Below are 21,416 nucleotides of genomic sequence, written 5' to 3' on the forward strand. Positions count from 1 at the left end.
TCTCCTTTTCTTTTCTTTCCTTGTCTTCCCCTTAATCATGCAACTTCTTGAAAGACAACTCCCTAATAGATATTAACTCTTTCTTTTCTCTTTCCTCATCTCTCTTCTTTTCCCACCCCTCCCCTCCTCTCCTCTTTCCTTCCCCCAATCTCCCTTCCACATCTGTATCCCTAGCACCTATGACTTTCCTTAAAGCCCCAAGCTTGCATTACCATCTGCCTACTGGATATCTCAAACTGGAGATTTTTATAGGCACCTCAAACTCAATGTGTCTAAATCTAGTTGCATTCTCTCCTCTTTACTCAAATGTTTTCCTTCTCCCCTATTTCCAAACCCAGCTAAAAGCATCACTTAATTAATTATCCTTAGTTGTATTTCTTTATTCTTTGTGTTCACTATGGACAAAAAGAATTATAAAGCACTGGGTTAGTGCTTGCTTCTCCATGTAGCTGAGATATCTAGCTAACCACAAAACTCCACGCATCTGACATTCAGGAATAACAAAAGTGTAAGTAGTCCATTTGTACGTGGGTGTTTCATACATGTCTCATCGAGAGAGGGAACTTGTGATGGCTGTGGATTTTCCTTCTGGTTGAAACTCATTTGTGTTCACGTTCCTATTTCAGAAAAGAGGAAGGCTGCATCAACTGTAATTAAAAATTTGAAGACATAAATTCACTTAGACATTAATTCCATAGAATGCTCTTCCTTAAAGACTTCTTTCCTAACGAATATACTGGGTATATGTAATATTCATCTAAATGGGCATTAGGAATGGGATGAGAAACTGACATCATTTTTGAAATCAATTTTGTTACGGTGTGATTCCCATGCAGCAAACCACACCTATTTTAAATACATAGTTCAATGGAATTTGACAAGTGTATACACCTGTGTAACTACCTCCACAATCAAGGTACAGAACATTCCCATAAAACCCCCAAATTTCCTTATGTCCCTTTGCATTAGGGCCCCTCATCCTTCCTTAATCTCAAGGAAAATATTTACCTGCATTCTGTAATTTTCATTTTCTGGGATTTCATCTGAACAGAAGCAAACCATATGAACTCTTAGGTCTGGTTTCTTTTGTGCAGCATGAAGCTTTTAAAATTAAACCAGCGTGTTGTATAGATCTTGCTCTTTATTCTGAGTAGCTTTCTATCATATGACTTCACCACAGATTGTTCATTCATTTGCCAGTTTGGGGCTATAGTTAATAAAACTTCTAAGAACATTCATGTACTCGTCTTCGGGTGGATATATGTCTCTCAGTGTCTCGGGAAAATGCCTACCAGTGGAATTGTAGGGTTATATATTAAGGGTATGTTTAACTTGATAAGAAAATCCCAAGTTGTTTTCCAAAGTGGTTGAAACATTTAATATTCCCATCAACAATGCTAATTCAGTGAAGCTGGTGATTGTATTTTATAAGATTTCTGTATTCTACTGATTTTATGATGACTCATGATATTAACTACTGAAAAAGGATGGCTGAAATATCCAGCCATAACAGAGAGTTTGTCTATTGCTGATTTCAGTTGGGTCAGATTTCTCTTCATGTATTTTTGAAGCTCTGGTATTAGGTACATGAACATTTAAGGTTTGTTATATTATCCTGATAAACCGACTCCTTGGTAAAATGTTCCCTTCTATTTTTGCTAATATTTCTTTATCAGATGTGTACTTTGGTTAGTGTTAATATAGCCATTATAGTTTTCTCTTGATCCGTAGTGGCACATTATATTGTTTCCCATCCTTTTACTTTTAAGTTATTTATGTCTTTATTTTTAAAGTCTTTTTCTTATAGGCAGCATACAGCCGTCTTACTTTATAATCTAGCCTGACAGACCATGCTTTTCAAGTAGAATGTTTAAATTGCTTACATTCAGTGTAGTTGTCTACAATTTGGGGATTATATCAACCATCTTGATAGCTTTTGTCTCTTTATTTCATTTTGTCTCTGTTCCTTTTTACTTTTCCTGTTTTGTTTTGGATTAATTGGATATTTTTACTATAACACTTTATCTACACTAATGGCAATTTATTTTTCCCATGACATTTTTAAAAACAATTTGCATTTTTAACTTACAAAAGCCTACCTTCAAGTAATAGACCCCTTCAGGAATAAAGTAAGAGTCATAAAACAGTATAGTTGTATTTCCTCCCTCTCCTTCCTGTTTCTAATTATACTCAATTACAGATCATTTGAGACTTTTTTATTTTTTATTATTTTAGTCTTCTTTATTCTTCATGTCAGTTTAGATAGTTTCTGGTGCTACATTTTCAAGTTCAATAATTTTTCTTCTGCAGTGTCTTATCTACTTTTAATACAGTTGAGTGATGTACGTACCAAATGTATATATTTATTTTTCAAGTCTACAGTTTTTAGACTTTTTCATCACCTCCTATTTTGCTCATGTCGTTCTTGAAATACTTGAGCAGATTCATAGAGGCTGTTTTAAATTCTCTGTCTACTAATTCCATAATCTGTGTAATATGTGTGTCTCTATTTATTGGTTTTTCTCTTTGTTACAAGTCTTATTTTCCTGCTTTCTCACATGTGTGATAGTTTCCATTAGATGCTGGATATGGCATTTCACAAGATTTAATGCTAGATTTTGTTGTTTTCCCATAAAGAGCTTTGGACTTTGTTGTGGCAGGAAGTTAGGTAACTTGCAGGTCAGCTCGATACTTTCAAAACTTGTTTTTAAATGCAGTTACAACAGGTTCAGAATGACCTCAAGGTAACCCTCTTTATGTTAGGATGCCCTCTGTCTTATGGTCTAGAAAGCAACTTCAGGCAGAAACCTGGGATGATCATAGTGCTTGCCTTGTTTGCTTCCTTCTCTCAGGGTCACCACCCTGCCTTTGCTGCCTGCTTTATTTTTTGTCTAATGTCTGAAATAGTTGCTTTATATATTTTGCCCATTTTTTTTCTAGCTTTGTTCAGCTTTTATAGATTTTTATGGTATAAGGATAAATCTGTTCATACATCATGGCTGGAGGCAGAATTCTGACTTCCCTTTTCAGAGACATAGTGTGTGATTATTTCTCCAAAAATTTCTTTGTTCATAAGAGAGAAAGATTACCTTTACATACCAGAAAGTACTGCTTACCCCCAAGTTTACTACATCTTTGTCTAATGGAAGATATTCAATAGACTGTACATTTTTTTCGGGCCCACACCATTACTTTTGTGTTTAGAGAAGCAGAGGTTACCCTCTATCACCCATACCGTTTGCTCATGAAAAAAAAAAGTTGAATATTATATATGTTGCCTCAGTTAGTTATTGCTGTGTAACAATCCATCCCAGTATTTTAGTGGCTTAAAATAACAACCATTTTTTTTTTCATGAGTCTGTGGGTCGATTAATCAGTGCTACTGGTCTGACTGAGCTTGCTGTGGTTCTAGCAGTGGCCTGTGTTCATCTGCTGGTCTGAGAGTCCTCTTTCTTGCTCTTGGTTGGATGCTCTCACATATCTTGGCCTTCATCTGAAACACCTGGACTGATTCAACTTTTTCCATGTGGTCTGTGTTTGATGTCATGGGGTGGCAGTTTTCCAAGAAAGCAAATGGAGTTCTTTAAGGCTTCTTGGACATGAACAGACTTCTGCCGCATTCTTTTGGTCAAAACAAGCCACAGCGTCAGCCTATACCAAGGATTGGAGAAATAGAGCCCATATCTTGATAGGAAGAGATGCAAGTCACATATATAGCAAAGGGATATAAAGATAAGTGGACGTTTAGAGCCATTTTTACAATCCATCTACTATATAAAATTTACCTTTGCAAAGTGATCTTAGTTTAGGAAACTGACTAGGCTCAGAAAGATTACAGTGATCTGAAATTTTCTCTCCTGATTGTCACTAATTATGATGACTCATTCCAACATATGGGCAATGAGAACACCAGGAAATCTCATTAATCAGCTGTCTGTTTCTGTCTACTCTAGCTTCTGCCTGTGACTATTTCCATATCTTTATTGGTATTTTTACCAAATCATGCAAATATGTCATAGCCTATAATCAAGCAAATACTATTAAATGAACATCTATTCTGAACGCCTTGGTGAGATATTACGATAGCTCCTTGTACCATGACCCTTATGACATTTATCATATTTTACCTTTCTTCTAGCTACTTTTTACATTGTGTAATCCTCAGATATACCATCTAGTTCTTGAGGTCCAAAATCATATCCTTTGAAATTTGTGCTCCCTTCAAGACTAATCCCCAGCCCTTAATAGTTGCACCACTGAATAAGCTGAATAAAAAAGAGGTTAAAGTAAATATACTGCAGCTGCTTTTCTAATGAGCAGAAGGATGGTTTTCATTGTAATTTTGATCAATACTATAAATAACAACAGCTACCATTTACTGAGTATGTTCTATGTCCAAATACTGTTCTAAAATGCTAACAAAAGCAGTGTTAAGAAGAGTGAGTAACTATTCATTGTTGCCTACCTGAATGTCAGTCTATATTATAAATGTTCAGCAAATGCATACTTTGCTGCCTAGTGTCTGGCAGAGGAGAGAACAGGGCTTTCAAGACACAGAAATTAGATTCAAATCTCTCACTGCTGCTGCTCAAATATGTTGGCCAACCTGAGGCTTCTACCCTATAAAGCAGAGATTTTTCAATATTTGACTCATAAAAAATACAAGAACTTAGAAGAAATAAAATATATGGAGAGTCTAAGACATAGTAGGGACTTACTGCATGTTCATTTAATTCAATTCCTCCTCCTTCTCTCTCTCTCTGTCTCTCTCTGTCTCTCTCTGTCTCTCTCTGTCTCTCTCTCTCTCTCTCTCTGAATGCAGGTCTGCTTTATTGGCCATCACTGCAGAGCCGTAAGTAGGTCCTTGTAATTTTACAAATGCGGTTTGGGAAGAAGATTAACCTGGGGGAGAAAAGAGAGGTGTGGTTTCTGTTTACTCCGAATCTCCTTAGACTTCACTCTCATTTTGGAGGGATAAGTCTTGTCAAGTATCTGAAGCATTGAGGACCACCGTGGGATGATATCCCACCATTGCAAAGGAGAGTGGGCTACTCTCTCCATGCAGCCTCAAAATTAGGGGGCAGATCTATCCCCTGTCTTCAGAGGATAGATCAGGGAAGGTTTTTCTCCTGTTCCTTCCTTTCTGGGAGCCACGTGACCCATGTCTATTGCTCAGAAGCTCTTTGATCATCCCTTCCACTTTTCTCCTCTCCACTTGGTAGTTACAACTACAATTACAACTACTTGGTAGTTACAACAGAGTCTTTGGGACTCTGGGACTTTTCACTCTTCAAACTTTCCCACAGTTCCCAAAGTGTAGATCACTAAGAAGATACTTAGGAATTCATTTTACCAATAATCCCACTCTTGGCTGCAGCAAACATCTAGTCTTCCTCATGGCATCACAGCAAATTTTAAAAGATTTGAAAAGAGAGGAGAGAGGGCACAGGATAGGGAGTGGGTGTGTTAGGCAAAATATTGCCCCCCGCACCACCCCCCAACACACACACACATACAACCACATCCTAATTCCTGGAACCTAAGGATATGTTACCCCTTTGTGGGTGTGATTAAGTTAAGGACCCTGAGATGCAGAGATTATTCTGAATTATTCAGACAGACCCAATGTAACCTCTACCCCTCCTGACTGTGGTCAGAGAGAAATGTAGCCATGGAAAGTGGGGCAGGGAGATGTAACGCTGCTGTCTGTGAAGATGGAGGAAAGAACAGCAGCCAAAGAATGACATTCTCTAGAAGCTGGAAAAAGCAAGGAAACAGATTTTTACACTGAAGCCTCCAAAAAAGAATAAAGCCCTGGAAACACCTTGATTTTAGCCCAGTGAGCCCCATCTTGGACTTCTGACCCACAGACTATAGGATAATAAATTTGTGTTATGGACACCACAGTTTGTTGATAGTTTGTTACAGCAGCAATAGGAAAGTAATGTGGTATGGATGGACAAGGATCAGCAGAAGAGACTTTGCCAGAATTGCATAGCTATTCTCAGGTGATCGCCTTTATCCTTTGCTCAAACTTAGAAAGACTTCCTTTAAAATCTCTGATATAAGCCCCATCAGAACAAAGATTTTTCTCCATGGTAACAGACTTCAACAAGAACAAGAACTTTTTCTTCCCCTCCATAATGTTGCATTTCTGTACATATGCATCTATCTATCTATATCTATATCTGAGATTAAAATAAAAAATAGAATAGAGAAACAGAGGTGATGTAGGCAGGCAATTTACAAACATTCAGATCTTCATCGTTCATTGCCATATACCTTTGCCATATGCCTGCTACATGGAAGGCATGTGACTGTGCACTAAGGACATAGAAAATTAAACGAACAAATTAACCTTGGCTTCTGTCCTCGATGCAACACCACCCACTTATTTGATGCCTAGATCAACTTTTTATTTCTGAGCACTGCTTTTAGAAAGAACTAGTAAATGACCCCTAAACATTGACCTTTTTCTATTCTATAGTATTTTACAGTGGCACCTGATTTTCCCAATGATGGTAATTCTCACAAGGCATTAACTCACCAAAGCAGAAATCTGTCTTATTTCCCATCCTGTACCTACTAAGGCAGAGATTAGGAAGATTCAACAGAAACTAGAACAGTAAAATAATCAGTCCTAGCAGAAGTTCACAGTCCCTTGAGTCCTGGCTAACGAACACCATGTTGTGGATTAACAACCAATTGAACCAAAGTATAGAAGGCCATTACCAATTGTTGCCTATGTAGAGAGGGAGGAAATAAGAATTTTATTTCTCACTGAAAAAAAATTTTTTTGGAGGTATTGATGAAAATTGGCCCTTCAAGCAGCAAGTGACCTGAGATAAGACCAGTACTTTGTGATACCTTGTAGCTCTGCTTTGAGAAAGTTCCTTAACTTCTAGAAGCATCTGTTTTATCATTTTTTAGACATGTATGATACATTATGGAATCATAGAAATGTCATCAGTATTATATCATAGGAGAAAAGATTGTAAAATCACCTAGTGGCGCGCCTGTGTGGCTCTGCTGGTTGAGAGTCTGACTCTTGATTTCGGCTCAGGTCACGATCCCAGGGTCATGGGATTGAGCCCCACATCGGGCTCTGCACTGAGTGTGTAGCCTTCTTGAGACTCTCTCTCTCTCTCTCTCTCTCTCTCTCTCTCTCTGCCCCTCTCCCTTGCTCACTCTCTCTCTCTCAAATTATATATATATATATATAATATATGTATAAATATATGTATATATATATATATATATATATATATATACATATAATTTTTTTAAAGCACCTAGTGACATGTTTGGTACAAACAATATAAATGAAAGGTCTTTTATTCATTCTTTCATTGGTTCAAAACCTACCTGGCATTTGCAAATACAGTGACAGTCCTTGAACATAATAATTCCCCGCACCTAAGAATTGCTGACTTTCAAATTTTGAGATTTTCAAACGGAGTCACCAAACTGCCAAGATTTGCACAAAATGCTTCAACAGAGCAATTATAAGTTAACTCTCTCTTTTGTTTCAAGCTTCATTTTTAGATGTTTCATAACCAACTCCTTTGGAAAGGAAAGAACATCTAGCACATCAGCGTTTTTTAAGCACGTTAGGATTTGAACAGCTGAATGACAGTATCTCCTGGAGGAGAAATTTTCTACTCACAGAACCTGAGACAAGAATCATCTGTCCCAGTTTTATGAATTCCAAAAAAAAAAAAAGCTCCAGTGGCTTTTCTGCCAATATTTTTGTGATATTGGAATTCTGATTGAAACATGCAAGTTCAATGTAATCCTTTCACTACTTCTTGAAGGCAAGACATGCCTTTTTCCTTTATATCCTCCATATTCCAACCCATGATAAAGATATATTTTATACGTATATCTTCATACATATATGTGTATACATGTATGTGATATTCATTAATTATTAGATTCCTGAAAAGCAAGAAAGGCTCTTTTTACAAGATAGAGCTTACCATATAGCTTTGAAATTAGAAAGCTTCTAAAATGTGTTTAACCTGTCTTGTGAGGGAGCTAGCCCTCAATCCTGGTTGCAAAATAGAATGATGTAGGCAAACTTTAAAAGATATCTATACCCGAAGTGCCCCTGCCTTCTGATTTCATGGGTCTGGAATGGGTCCCAGGCTACATTGGGATTTTTAAAAAGTTTCTCAGGTAATTTTAATGAGTAGCTAAAGTTGAGAAATAATGACCTAGGCCAAGGGTTTAGTGGTCTGAAACCCCTGCAGTCCATTAGAATACGCTGGGGAAGCTTTAAAGCAATGCTGGGGGACAAGGCACACTCCAGACCTTCAAATAAGAATATGGGGTGGAGGAGGGGTCTGTAATTTTTAAAGCTTCCCAGCATGTGCCACCGGGGTTGAGAACCACTGCATACACCATGCCAGTGAGTAATGATTATGATGTACATTAGGCATCAAATGATCCATTATGCAGCTTTATATTCCAACTGACTGCAGCTGGGACTCATATTAGACTCCTCATCTTTGTTTCACATATGGAATTAACAAATTAATTTCAAATTCTATCATACCTTTGCTAAGATGAATACTGTGTCAGTGATCAGAGAATTGCCTCCAGTGCCTCTGACATATTTGCTTTCACAATATTTTGAGAACTAAGAGTCTACTGTGAGCAAATATTAATATCATTCCACGTGAGCAAATTTTGTCCGGAATTGGCCTTAGGCAATTCATGATTTCATGAGCATTAGGGTCTCTCACCCTTACAGACATATTACGTTCTAGGAATTTTAAGCTATACAGTTGCTTTAGGTAAACTTCTAGCCTTCATGCTCACCACTCTTTAACGTCTGCCAGTCCCAGGGGGATCTTTTTAATATATAGGGAAGTATGCAGGCTACATTGCTAGGCTATCACCAAGCTCGATCATACCCAGAACATGAGAGGACTTTCAAGAAAGCTGCATCTTTTCTTGGCACCTTGATATCACCTGTCTGTAAAGAACTGTCATGGTTTTTCTCAGTATATTTCTTCAACTAGCAATGGAAGCATTGCTCTCGTGTCATGGAGTAATTTGACTTGACAATAATGAGTAGTCTTTAGTAGCAGGAATTTTTATGCATCTTCCTACATGGTCTTTGCCTGGAAAACATTTTATTGCATGGTCTTTGTTGGCCCTCTTGTAAATCTGTTTTGGAACAGAATCCTTAGGCATCTGGATTTGAAATGAGGCTTTGTTAGTTGTGAAATCAAATTCACAGTCCTTCTGTGGTTTTGGTGTGAGAGCTCCATCTGGAAATGGATCAGCCCTTACTGTCTCAGCATATGTCCCAGGGACTACATTCTCCCAATAATTTGAGCAACTCTGTGGTTCCAAATTCAGCAATTTTCTCCTTCTTTGCTGCTATATATCCATCTATGAGCAACCAAACTTCAGGAAGCTAAAAAGGACATAGGGAGATATTTACAATGAAGAAATAAAACAGCATCTCATCAAAAGTAAGTGAGGCTGAAATATTCTTCTGTTTTGCATTCTACTCAGGGTTATGGAGGGGTTTTACTTTTTTCTGATTTTGTTTATGTGTAAGTCAGCTGAGCGCTCACCATTTTCCTACAGATCAGCATTTCAGCATCACAGACTGACCTCTGCCATTAACTCATTGGGCATGCCAAGGGGCCTTTCTAATTACAAAGCTCTGGGGCATAATAGAGTGGCTCACGTTGTTGAGGCAGAATGAGGGCAAGAAATGGGTTTTCCCACTCTAGGTTTGGAAAAAAATATATGAGACAAAGGTTTCTATACCTCAGTATGTCACAGAATTCAGATGGCCACTGTTCCCTGAATGGGAAGAACTACACTTAACTGCTTCCTCTTTCATATGGGCCACTGCAAATGGCCAGCCATGACCTTCAGAGACTGGTCTTCAACTTCGCTTGCAATAGAAATATAGCCATCAATGTCATTTTCTGGAACATTCCCATGACACCACAGGTGGAAACATAATGCTTAAAGCAGGATGAACAAGAAGGAAAGAGCCATCCACCCTTTGGCCCTAGGTTGATATCCAATATGGAGAATTTTCACAACAATAATAGAAACATACTTTCCTTCATGTCTCCCCTTATCCTGATCTCTTATACAGTCTTATATATGCTCTGTTTTCAATGGAAACTGCCTGCTGCTAAAGCTTTCAGACTGTTCTAATTCTGGAATCTTACCTTCAGATGACTTGAGATCCTCTCAGAGGGAATGGAAGTCAGGAAGAGATTCTAAAGCCATAATCCCCACTAGATAACATCTCTGCCCAAAGATGAGGCTGCCATTTGAAAGAATGACCAAAGGTGCACCTGAGTGGCTCAGTCGGTTCAGTGTACAACTCTTAATTTTGGCTCAGGTCATGATCTCATGGTTTGTGAGATCAAGCCCCAAGTCAGGCTCTGTGATGACTGTGCAGAGCCTGCTTGGGATTCTCTCTCACCCTCTCTCTCTGCCCCTGCCCCACTCATGCACATGTACATGCTCTCTCTCTCTCTCAAAATAGATAAATAAACATAAAAAAAACCCAGAATATAAGCTCCTTAAGGGCAGGGACCATATTTCAGCTATGAAAGAAAGAAAGAAAGAAAGAAAGAAAGAAAGAAAGAAAGAAAGAAAGAAAGAAAGAAAGAGGAAAGAAAGAGAAAGAAAGAAAGAAAGAAAGAAAGAAAGAAAGATGACCAAAAGGCCATTTCTGGGTCCATAAATCTCAAACATTAATGCCCATAAGTATCATCTTGGACACTTGTCAGAAATTCAAACTCTCAGTCCCCTTTTGTCTAATTCAGAAGGACTGGGTTCAGGCCCCGGTGAGGGAGCCTGATCTATCACTGCACATGACTCTGACAACATTGGTCTATGGAAAACACACCAAGTGTTGCTAACCTAAACTATAAGAGGCTTAGAAACACAGCAATAATTTTTTCAGATGTTTTTTCAAAGGTGGGATTTAAAGCGTATTTGTTGTCAGCACTCTTAGTTTATTTTGGATACCAGAGAACCCTGAGACTCTCTAAAACCTGAAGGGCATCTGGAGTTCTTTATTTTTGTGTGTCTTGGCACAGGAACTGACTAGGATTAGATATTGGGGCACATCATTCAGTCAGTAAGTAATACTTAAACTCTTGCTTAGCTGTGAGAATTGCACTAGGTACTGGTACAAAGACAAATGAAATGCAGTCCTTGCCTTTGATGAGTTCAGTTTAGCAGAGGAAACAGTGACATGAATGAATTTAATAGATGACGTGAAAAAGTGTCATCAATGCACTTCAGGCAACACAATTTACTTTGCCAGGGGAAATTTAACAGAGATAATAGAAGCTGAGTTTTGTTTCAAACTATTGCTAGAAAATTGCAAGGCATGGAAGAAAAGAACATTTTGAGAAGTAGGAAAATTCACAAGTAAGATCAAGGAGTTAAGAAATAGCTTTTAGGGGTGCCTGGGTGGCTCAGTCAGTTAAGTGTCCAACTCTTGATCTCAGCTTAGGTCTTGATCTCAGTGTCACGGGTTCATACCCTGTGTGAAATTAATTGATAGTATAGAAGTCTTATAAGTAGTTACCTTAGGGTAGGGAGCATGACAGGGTCTTGGAGAATTCTAGAATGTTTTGTGTGTGTGTGGTGGTTACTCAAATGAGTTCGCTTTTTGAAAATTTACTGAATTTCACACTTAAAATGTTGCACACTTCTGTACTTATGCTATAATTTAATACAAATTTTTACTTTAAACATTTTCACAGGAAATTTCTCAAAATGGAGGACGCGTGCTATTTTCTCAGATGGGACGTAGCTTTTTCTGGCATTACATTGAAAGAAAACATTTTTCTCGCTCGACTTTGCTTCCTCTTGGACAGTGTTTTCAACAACAAATATCAAAGCAATTTTCCTTAAAAGAGAAATGAGAGATTATTGTGTAAATGTAGGGAATACAGGATGAGAATCTAAATTGTGTGGAAATATAGGCATGAGGCGGAATAGAAGCAATGTTTCACAGATAGAAATCACAGGACGAAGTTCAATTATCTATAGGATGAGGGAAAAGGGAGATAAAAGTGACTCTAGAGTTTCTAGCTTGATATATTTGAATGATTATGCAGTTGAACATAATGAACCCTTTTGTTTTCATTTGGATATGTTTGGTTGGAGGTATTAGAGGATTATCTAGGTGGACATAGTTTTATGCAATTGAAAATACGGGTCTGAAACTTAGCAAAAAGGTCAGGATTGGAAATGTAATGGGTTTCTTCCAATGTATATTTTATGGTTCAAATTTCTGTTTTATGGATATAGCCCTGAGAATAGATGCAATGCTCCAACACTTGGCAGATGTAAAGAGAAGGACGGATGATCAACAGAAGCTGGGAACGTGATTAACAAGGAGGTTTCAAGCAAGGAGCCCATTTGCCATTTTTTAAGTTTATTTATTTATTTTGAGAGAGAGCGTGAGCGGGCGAGTGGCGGAGAGAGAGGGAGGGAGAAAGAGAGAACCCCACGCAGGCTTTGAGCCGTCACCACAGACGTGCAGGGCTTGATCTCATGAACCCGTGAGATCATGACCTGAGCTGAAATCAAGAGTCAGATGCTTAACCGACTGAACCACCCAGGCGCTTCCATTTGCCATTTATTTTAACTGCTTTTAAGTGTCCCTAAGTTTCTGAACACTCAGCAGACCTAAGTAATTCTTTTTTTATTAATTTTTTTTTAACATTTATTTACTTTTTGAGAGACAGAGACAGAGTGTAAGCAGGGGAAGGGCAGAGAGAGAGGGAGACACAGAATCCGAAGCAGGATCCAGGCTCTGAGCTGTCAGCACAGAGCCTGACACGGGGCTCGAATTCACAAACTGTGAGATCATGACCAGAGCCAAAGTCAGACACTTAACTGACTGAACCACCCAGGTACCCCAGACCTAAGTAATTCTTGTATTCTTCACTCGTAATTCTTTTTTTTTTTTTTTGATGGAGGGAAGGGCAGAGAGAGAGAAACTTAAGCAGGGTCCACACCCCATGCAGAGCTCAATGTGGAGCTTGAGCCCACACTGACAGTGATTCAGACTGACAGTGATTTGGACACTTAACTGACTAACCAGCCAGGTGCCCCCATTCGTAATTCCTATATTGTTTATTCTCCTTTAATATTCATTTTCTAAGTGTAAGAAGTATTTTAGCTGCATCAAAAATAGTAGCTGCTGTTCCACAAAACATTGGTTACTCATGTCTGAAGCACAGTAATACCAGAAAACAGTATTAGATTGGACCTGTTATAACGATACTTATTTCAGAAATACCTTACAACTTAAATAAAATTGATGTTGACATATCACGTCTATAGTCTCACAAGTGAATTTCAGACATCTGAATCAGATATCCATAAAAACCTCCTATAAAATGACTTTTGAGAAGAACCGCATTTTTAATTTTTTTAATGTTTATTTTTGAAGGAGAGAGAGACAGACTGTGAACAGAGGAGGGGCAGAGAGAGAGGGAAACACAGAATCAGAAACGGGCTCCAGGCTCTGAGCTGTCAGCACAGAGCCCAATGCAGGGCTCAAACTCATGAACCACAAGACCATGACCTAAGCCAAAGTTGGATGCGTAATTGACTGAGCCACCCAGGTGCCCAGAGAAGAACTGGATTTTTAAATCAACGTGGAACATGAAATATTCCCAGGTTTGGGTAAGATCAACAAATACTTATAAAATTATCTTAGTTGTTTAAAATATTATAGTTTTCTTCTGAAGTCTCTTCATCCATTACAGTTTACTGGAGCTCGCAACTATCCTCTGAGTCCATACTAACCATACCCACTAGGGCAAGAAACACACTCTATTTCCCTGTCTGTGAATTCAGTGTTCTGGCGACCTGTTGGTACGTGACAAATTACCTGCAAAAATTAGTGGCTTAAAACAATCCCCCTTTATTAGATCCCACAGTTTGGGGGGTCAGGAATGCTGGCGGTGCTGAACTGACAACTCTTCTCCATTGATGGAAGTGACTGATGGTATTCAGCTGGTGGATGGGCTGGGTAGAAGACTGAAGGGGAGACTTCACTCACATGTTTGGTGTCTTGATAGGGATGGCTGGAAGGCCAGGCTCAACTGTGACTGTCCTGTGGAGTACCTGTAAGTGACCTCTCTAACGTGGCAGATCTATGGTAGTTAGTAGATCAGTGGTTCAGGGTCCCTGGAGACAGTGTTCTAGGGTAGAGGAAGTGGACAGGGCTAGATGTTTAAGCCCTGCACCTGAAAAAGGGAGCGAGATTCCTTCTGCTATCATCACTTTGTCAAGCAGTCACAGAGGCTACTCAGGTTCAAGGAGAGGGGACAAGGACCTCTATCTCTTGAGGGGAAGAGCTTAAAACAATCTGAAGTTCTCCTTAGTCCCTGTAATAGCCCATGTGATAATAATAATAAATCATTTATAACGCTGAATATTAAATATTCGTGTATACCAACTTAGACTCCAAAAATAAAAGCAAACCTGAAAATAAGTTAAAATATCATGAAATGTATTTATCTAATTTTTTTTTTAAAAGATAGATGATTGTTTCTTGACCTGGACCTAATCATAACTGGAATTAAAATTTTGAGAAAATGAAATAGAAGTTTCTAGATACTTACAGATGGTATAAAATATGCATATGGTAAGAGCAGAGAAAGACTAGAAATTAACTGAATTATTTTTTATGCCGTGATGTACTGTTAACAAATTTGGACTCTTCCACTTAGAAAAACACACATGATTCTTGGTTTTTCTCTACCGATCATTGAAAAATACGTATTCTCAATTTTTCACATGTGTAAATCTCTGTGTGTTTGGCTTTGATGCTTAAGTGTTCTGAACAGGAAACTCACTGTGATTTCATTCTTCCTATCTGCCTGGCCTTGTGGTAAGCATAATACTTATATAATTAATTCATCTTTAGAACCAATATTTGATTTGAGCATCATAATCCTCATTTTATAGATGAGGACTTGAGATTCAAAAAAGGCATGCATGTATATATGCATATATATATATGCATATTATATATATATGCATATTATATATATATAATACCTGTGTATAATATGCAATAATATGTAAATACAATTATTTTAAAACAATTTTAAAATTAGTTACCCTCCTTCTGTTTCTTAGAATAGAAATGATGACTGTGTTGTCTCTCAGGTGTCTCTTCCACTCTGTTTAGTGCAGCATGCCAAAATAGCTTTTAAATTATGAGGTGTATTTTCACTTACATTATAGGCAAAATGTCTGGCCGTGTCTGTTCTTCAGGCACGACTAAAACTAAATGAGCATTAATCACTACCAGCAGCTTTTGACGTAGATAAAACACGGTGTGATTCCAATCTGGGATTTCACAGTTTGAGTTGCAATACTTCTTTTTCTTCAGGTGATCAGCTCTGCTGAGCTAACAGCTGAGAGAAGCAGTGAAGACCACCATGATGTGATTGGTCAAGGCAAGATTAGTGTTGGCCCGATGCACAGTCCAGTTTTCAATCATCTTAATAGCACCCTACAGAGCCCTCGCACAAAGAACCTGATTGGTATTTGCCTGATACTGATTAGAGATGTTTGTGTAAGACCTTCATTGACATTGTTTCCAAGGAGAAGTGACCTACCTACAAGGAGCGGGTTAGGATTTCCAAGTTCAGACATGCTTCGGTATATTGGGCAAGGATGTCGTGCTGTATCTTACTTAAAGCATTTCCACCGGTGCCACGATGCCCTGAGGGCTAAGTCCCAATTTCCTTCTTGGTACCCAAGCACTTGGTCTGGCACCTCCACTTCAGCCCCATCCTTCACCTGTGTCCACACCCTTCCTCCGTGGCACCATGTACCCCAAATGACCTGAACTTTCTAAGTGATGTCACAGTGAGACACTTACACTTGCTTCTCATTATAGGTATTCCCATCTGGTTGAGGAGTGTGGGGGATTCCTGGGAAGCTCAAAATAGCAAGTAGGTGGAGAGATGCCCCAAGACAGTGTTGAATTGCATACAGTGTGCACACAAGATCAGCTCCAGACTCCAAGGTGATGAGTAGAAATAATTACTATCCACAATGGACCTGGTGAGGGAGACTCCAGCCCGTAGGAGTCTGGCCAGGAGAGACTGGCTAGTTTCATATCTGAGACTGGCCAGGAAAGGCAGCGAACAGCAAAGCAAACAGGGTCCAGGGGACACTACTGAAACTTTTGGGAGAAGGGATCTGGGCATGAAGTAGGCATTTGATTAGGTGGTGCCATAGCACCCGAATTAATCGTATCTTTCCTTATCTCTGAGTGTATGACAACCTTGCTGGAGCCTGCAGAACGCCTCTTAGAATTCTCAGATCAGGAGGGTATTTGGGGGAAGAAGGTGTGTGTGTGTGTGTGCTTTTCTGGTGGAAGATGTAGTGATAACTCATCATAAAAACATGAGATTCACCCCATAACATTGCTTGCATATGGTAGGCTAGATGCTGCCTGCCTTGTATGAGGGTCTAAACCAAATTTTTTAAATGAAACCTCAAATCAAGACAATTTAATCAAAACTGGTATATCAGAGATGTTGGCCATACCTTAAGAGGAACAAGGAAAAGGCAAATGATTTTCAACTCTAGAATTCAAGGGAGGGGAAAAAGAAGGTTACCAATCGTAGAAACCTCATTCCGATATGTAATTAGATTGTCCTGTCCCTGAGAAAAACTGTTGATCTCTGTGAGCTGTTTTTATAAGTAACTACATTGTAAAAGTGGAGTCTGCCACTTGGAGAGACTAAATACTGAGTTGAAATGTACGGGCTCACCTGATCTGCACACATTGAGCTTGTGGGGGTCTGAGATGACCAAATAGAAGGAAACACTGATAAAAAGTCAGCCCAGACCTGAGCTTTGCTAGACTCTTTCAGAGCCACAAAAAAAAAGCTACAGGGATTAGACCTCTTCTAGAACAAGAGAGGTAGGGGTTCTCAGGGAGAGTGCTAAGGTTATATCAGACTGAAAGATTTGGCAGAGATTTGCCTGTGGACAGTGGAATATCAGAAGAAAGAGAGGAAACATATCAGCAGACAAAGCATCTATGAAGAAAATCCTGTCTATAAAGGCTTTAATTGGTAAGAGCTTTTCTCTCTCAGACCCAGAAAATTCATATTAGCCAGACCTTCAAACTTCAGAGCTTCTGGAGAGAAGTGGACAGAAAGTTGTTGGCTGCTTTGGCTAGATTTTTACATAGGACTACTTTGGGTTATTGGCAGAGAGAAAAGTACCCACTATTCAGGAAGCAATGCAGAAGACCCCATGCATAAAAAATGGTTAGACTGAACTTGTTAATTCTACGATGCAGGTTAGGAAAAGTCACTCCTTGAGAGCAAAGGTTTCAGTTTTTGGTGAAGAAAGGGGACTTACTTTCAGTACCACACTCAGTCTCCATTGGGGAAATCACGTGTGTTTTCTAAATTTAGATTCATTTAAATGGATGCAGCAAATCAAAACTTAATATTGTCTACATCTATAGCACTGTGCAGAATTATCAATTGAGAGGTCCTAGTTTTTTCTTCGTGCTATCGTTTTTATTTACTTATTTTTAATCTAAGAAATGAAGGAACTGACAGATGATATTTAAGGGTGTCTGCAATTCAAAACCCTAGATAGCTGTATCATCCCCCTCCCCGAAAAAGAAACCTACAAATATAAGTGAGCTTCAATACATATGTTTTGTGAAAATTGGATCAGTGAGCACAGTGTGGAGATGTGAATTGCTTTGATAAAGATAATGGCCATCACCTCCAGCAGAAGAAATGGGCATCATATGGAAGAGGAAGAAAAAGAGAAGCAATGAACAAGTTCTCTGGGGAATTACGAGGTTTGCTTCTCCCATCACTGTAGAAATGTTCCAAGGACTGTAAAAATCCAAAGATAAGAATAAAATTTTGCTTTCTTAGTCGTTTTGATTGGATAGAAGCCAAGTTTGAATTGAGAAACAAAATATTTCCATGTACAGAGAGCAGCCTCCTGAGAGAAAAGAAAGGATGGGCTTGGATGCCAGCATCTCGATTTTGGATTCCTACTTACTCTAAAACAATCTTTTGCATACAGAGAAGTTGTCAGCTGGGTTTCCCCAAAAGCAGACCCTAAGACAATGGCTCGGGGCCTTAGTGGGTTGTGGGTTGCAAGTTAAGGCTCTTGAAATGAGATCATCCTGGATGAGGCTGGGCCCAAAATCCAACAAGCATCCCTAAAAGGGGGAGATGGGGGAGACAGAACATTTCCTCCAGAAGAGAAGGTAATGTGATGATAGAGGCAAAGATCAGAAGTGTTCTGCCATGAACCACATAATACCTGGAGGCCCCGGGACATCTGGGTGGCTTAGTGGGTTAAGCGCCCAGCTCTTGATTTTGGCTCAGGTCATGGTCTCATGGTTCATAAGATTGAGCCCTGCGTCAGGCTCCAGGCTGACAAAACAGAGCCTGCTTGGGATTCTCTCTCCTCCCCCTCCTCCTCGTCCCCCTCCTCCTCGTCCCCCTCCTCCTCGTCCCCCTCCTCCTCATCCCCCTCTTCCTCCGCCTCCATCTTCTCTCTCTCTCTCTCTCTAAATAAACAAACAAACTTAAAAAAATACCCAGAGGCCCCAGACACTGAAGAGGTAAGCAAGGCTCCCCTGAACTGAAGCCCCCCGTAAAACCATCAGAGGCAGCGTGGCCCTATCAACAACTTCATTTCACATTTCTGGCCTCCAGAACTATGGGAGAATAAATTTCTCTTGGGGTCATCTTTATGGCAGCTGCAGAAAACTAGGGTGAGGTCCAAGTAGTTTACTTGGGAGGCAAAAGAAAATAGGGATGGGAAACTGGGAGACAGAAAAGAGAGAAGTTATCCAAAAAAAAAAAAAAAAGGCTATTTTTTTAAAGCTTGTTTATTTATTTTTGAGAGAGACAACACAAGAGCATGAGCAGGGGAGGGGCACAGAGAGAGGGAGAGAGAGAGAATCCCAAGCAGGCTCCACGCCACCAGCATGGAGTCCGACATGGGGCTCAGACTCACAAACTGTGAGATCATGACCTGAGCCGAAATCAAGAGTCCGGCACTTAACCGACTGAGCAACCAAGTCACCCCCCTCCCCGCCCCCACTGGCTATTTAGGTAGGAGTGTGAACAACTGGAGCTTAATATTGTCAGGAAAGCCCGAGAGCCCACATGAAACAAGCCTCAGGGCTCGTGGATCTGGGGAGAAGGGGGTAGGGTCATTGCACATCTATTCCGGTCAGCCATTGACTGAAGCGCTGATGCTATCAGCTGGAATCTGGCCGCTGCGGTCAGATCCTAACTAGACTAGCCTGGGTGAGGTCCGGTGAGACCGGGCACAGATCAAGAATGGAAAATGAGAAAGTGTCCTGACATTTTTATTATGCTCACACCTCCCTGGAGAGAACACAGCGAGCCATTCGGGGCCACTCAGGGGAAGCAGCCAGGCAGCTTCCGAGGCAGAAGGAGCAAGTGGACAGCCACCTTTATTGTGGTTTCCAAGGGAGGCGATGGACGAGGCAGGGTGACGAGTTCAGGACAGGCTGTCTCTAGGCTGTCTGCTCCCCTGACGTGATGAAGGCAGGCGGATAGTGGCACAGAGCGTGAGAGCCCGACAGAAGAGGTGGTCGGGAGTGTGGGCTTAATCGGCTGGTCCAGAAAGAGAACTGACTGACTTTCAACCAGGGCCTCCAAAGTGGGTTACGATAACATTAAAAAAAACAAAAACAAAAAACAATATTACACATAAGGACTAAGAAGTATGGATAAGACCACTAGAAGAGAATCCCATTTTAACATACTGTGGTGAAAATAAGATCCAAATTTCGATGATAACTTACAAAGCCCCAGAAAGCACTTGTAGTCATTCATTAAAAGTCCCCTTAAGTGGGAATTTGAGAAATTACTAAATATCATTCCTCTTTTTCTTTTGTCCCTTATCAAATTTTGAAAGACATCTTTATTCATGGATTCATTTCTTCAGTCCACAAATGTTTGTTTTTTTAATGCTTATTTATTTTTGAGAGAGGGGGAGAGACGGAGAGAGAGAGTTGGGGAGGGATAGAGAGAGAGGGAGACACAGAATCCAAAGCAGGGTCCAGGCTCCAAGCTGTCAGCACAGAGCCCGACACAAGGCTCGAGCTCACAGAGGGCGAGGTCATGACCTGAGCCGAAGTCAGACTCTTAACTGACTGAGCCCCCCAGGCGCCCCCCAGTCTAAAAATGTTTAACGAGTGCTTACTCTGTGCCAGGGCCCGGACGCCGAGGAGGCCATGGACACAACAGACAGAACACGGTTTCCTCAGAGCACTTGCAGACTTCACAATTCGGGTGAGTGAGACACGACAACAGGCAAATAAGGAACCATAGTGCGGCAGACGATAATTCTTTGGTGATTTAAAGCTCTTCCCATCTGGTGTAACAATAACCGCACATTAAACGATATGAAAAAGCCTATTTCAACACCAAATCGCAACGTCAGAACCTCTACGACATTTTCTCAGTCACTCGAGGTTGTGTAAGCCCCACCTGACACCTGTCTGCAGCACAAGGCTGCATTCCACTTGCTTCTACGAACACCGTGTCTTAGAAAAGGACATGTAGCTTTAAACCCAGAGAGTAGAGGTAACAGATCCTCTTTGAAATGGTTGCTAAGGGACCATTCTATATAAATTAATTAGTAAACATCAACTCTGGTTTCAAAGGGCAAAGAAGGTCTCTCACTGGAGAAGGGAAAATTACTCCCCGGTGATTGGAAAAAGGCCATCATACGGTTTTTCCATGCACACCCCTACCATTACACTACTGCATCATTTCTTTTCATTCTTTTTGTTTGGAGCCTCTCTCCTCCCCCTCATCCTTTACTGTTTGCCATAGTTTTATTTATTCCTTCTGAGGCTTTTGTTTTGTTTTTGTTTTGCCGAGGAGAGCAAGGGGAATATCTAGGTAATACAGAAGGGTGAACAAGTCTTTCTACATTCTGAGCAGAAGACAGACGTGCCTCTCCTGCCAGAGCACCAACAGGGCTGAAAAGACACCGTGTGTAAGGGTTTCTGACACTGGCTTCAAAGTGCCTGAAAATGTTACTGGAGTGACAAACCAGCCCAGGACGTTTTCATCAGACGCACAAAGATTAAGGATGATTTCTGCAAAAACCACTGTGGAAAATAAGGGTTAGTTTAGGGAGCTGAGAATATCAGTTTATGTATTTTTTAAGTATTGATAAAAATTGTTTCGACTTTATAAAGAGTTTAAAATGATGCTTCGATATCTTCGTAATTTTTTTTTCATAAAAAACATAATTTAGAAGAAAATCAGAGGAAACTTCGACCCAGATAACTCATAGGAAGTCTAGTTGTTGGGGGCAGAAAGACCAGGATAACATAATTG

At 40.0% G+C, this 21,416-nt stretch overlaps 1 long non-coding RNA gene across 1 annotated transcript; it reads right to left on the reverse strand.

Annotated features, from left to right (window-relative positions):
* Positions 1 to 359: 359 nt before the first annotated feature.
* Positions 360 to 15,845, reverse strand: LOC125939523 (uncharacterized). Its single transcript, XR_007463080.1, has 3 exons — positions 15,648 to 15,845; positions 4,719 to 4,902; positions 360 to 647 (listed from the first exon to the last, which is right to left on the reverse strand). It is a non-coding gene; the product is annotated as an uncharacterized LOC125939523 (long non-coding RNA).
* Positions 15,846 to 21,416: the final 5,571 nt, after the last annotated feature.

The sequence above is a fragment of the Panthera uncia genome (genome assembly GCF_023721935.1).
Source record: "Panthera uncia isolate 11264 chromosome B2 unlocalized genomic scaffold, Puncia_PCG_1.0 HiC_scaffold_25, whole genome shotgun sequence".
Classification (NCBI taxonomy): Eukaryota; Metazoa; Chordata; class Mammalia; order Carnivora; family Felidae; genus Panthera; species Panthera uncia.